Genomic DNA, 2,104 nt, shown 5'->3' with positions numbered 1-2,104 from the left:
GCATACTTAGGTAGACACTTCATGCTATACCAAAGATGGATTTTCCTAACACTCTTTATGTTTTTATTTTAAAAGGCTTGTAGCCAAAATTGCATGCCTCTCCAAAAGATAAAAATTAAGAACACAATCCTTGATGTAATGCTATGTGGTGGATTCCAAACCCTAGATCTATTTACTTTGATAAATTCCAATCCGTACTCATAGTTTAATTTAGTTAAATCAAGTTAGCAAATTCTTCTTTTTGATTTATTTTTTTAAAAAAAAATAACCTATTCTTCAATCCCTGTGGACCGACACCCGTAATCACTATCCTACAGGATACGTGCTATTGTGTGGTTTATTTTCAAAATTGAAAGAACCGATCAATTTTTGGCGCCGTTGCCGGAAATTGCTAGCATAGTTATTTTTTCTATCATTAAAAAATTATTAATTAATTAAAAAAAAATTATTTTCTATTATTGTTACTTTTCTTATTTTTTTTTCTCTTCTACTATTTTTTTTTTTTCTTTTGGTCTTATTTGATTAGAAATCGAAGAGGAGATCTGGGCTATCAAAAAGGAATGCTTTGGAGGTTTGCTAAAAAAAAATTTTAAATTGCTGGAGAAATTTCCTTTGGTAACCTCTAAACCTTTCTTATTTAAATTAATTATTAGCTTGAAATTTTGTGGTGATTGTTTGATTTTAATTTTAGCAAAAGTGTGAATACATGCTTGATACACATACACAAATTGATCCACACATAGTAAGGGCAATCACCCCAACAAGATAAGAGCCGGATTTTATCACCGGACTCTTGCCCAATTTAGGTGAACTCAATCTCACATAGTGTCACTTTAATTAAAATCAATTAGACATTGGCCCCTAGGGACATTCGAGCTCAATAGGACGAAGATCACCGAAAGTTGCACCAATTTCGCTCTGTGGCTTAGTTGATGTCTAGGCAAGCTTTGTCCCTATAAGGAAGACAGTTCATCTGTTCGAGGCAAGTGGGTTTTAAGTGGGACCTTTGCGAACGCATCGTGACCCCTCCACTTACCTGGGAGCTTACCTGGTCAACTCGGTTCATTAGACCGGATTGGAGGCTTAGGTGCCCTCTTCAAACCAGTTAGGAGCTGTCTAGTGATTTTAGGACAAAGACTAGGATTGATATGCTTTTCTCTTTTATTGCATGCTTGATTGATCGAGTACTAGTGTATGCACGGTAGTCGTTCTAGAGTACAAAACCTATTACCTTTTGACCCTGATATAGAACGAACCCTTAGGAACATTCGAGCTAAGATCAAAACATTAGGATCATCCCCACCTCTTAAGATGGCTGAAGAACAACCCAAACTCCTGAGGGAGTACTTTACTCCCACCATTTACACTTCCCCATCTTGCATTCGATTACCTGAAGTAGCAGCGGTACAATATGAAATAAAGTCTAGTGTGATCCAAATGCTCCCATCTTTTTATGGGCTCACCAACGAAGACCCATATAAATACCTAGATGAATTCTTTGAGATTTGCACCACTGTCAAGATTCAGAACTTCACTGATGATGCTCTGAAACTTAGATTATTTCCCTTCTCCCTTAAAGATAGAGCCAAACAATGGCTGAATTCTTTAGAAGCCAATTCGATTCGTTCTTGGGATCAAATGCAACAAGAATTTCTTAAAAAATACTTTTCCATAGGAAGAACGAACCAGTTTAGACGTGCCATTACAAGCTTCTCCCAAACCGAGGGAGAAGAATTCCATGAAACTTGGGAGAGATTTCGGGACCTAATCCGTAAATGCCCTCATCATCAAATACCTAAGTGGCAGCTAGTGCAATGTTTTTATGATGGTTTGACTGAACGAAACCGTCAGATGATCGATGCTGCATGCGGGGGGACTTTCATTCTTCGAAATGAGCATGAAGCATGGCAACTATTTGAAAATCTTAATGAAAACTCCCTCCACCATGCTTCATGTTCTCGTCAAGCACCCCCGAATTTTCAAAGAAAAGGGGCCATTTGTGAAATAAGTCATTCTATGGACCTGTCTAGCAAGGTAGATGCATTGTCCCATAAGATTGACCAACTAATGATAGGAGGACATGTCGTTAGCTCTTCCCAAGCAC

General features: G+C 37.7%; 1 non-coding gene across 1 annotated transcript; it reads right to left on the bottom strand.

Moving 5' to 3' along the window:
* Positions 1-1,687: 1,687 nt before the first annotated feature.
* Positions 1,688-1,793, bottom strand: LOC149767975 (small nucleolar RNA R71). Its single transcript, XR_016400083.1, has one exon. It is a non-coding gene; the product is annotated as a small nucleolar RNA R71 (small nucleolar RNA).
* Positions 1,794-2,104: the final 311 nt, after the last annotated feature.

The sequence above is a fragment of the Phoenix dactylifera genome, chromosome 3, assembly GCF_051530095.1.
Source record: "Phoenix dactylifera cultivar Ajwa chromosome 3, Ajwa_hap1_PhDact_Kaust_v1.1, whole genome shotgun sequence".
Classification (NCBI taxonomy): Eukaryota; Viridiplantae; Streptophyta; class Magnoliopsida; order Arecales; family Arecaceae; genus Phoenix; species Phoenix dactylifera.
Note: the sequence above shows the minus strand (reverse complement) of the source record. Positions and strands in the feature narration are given on the sequence as shown.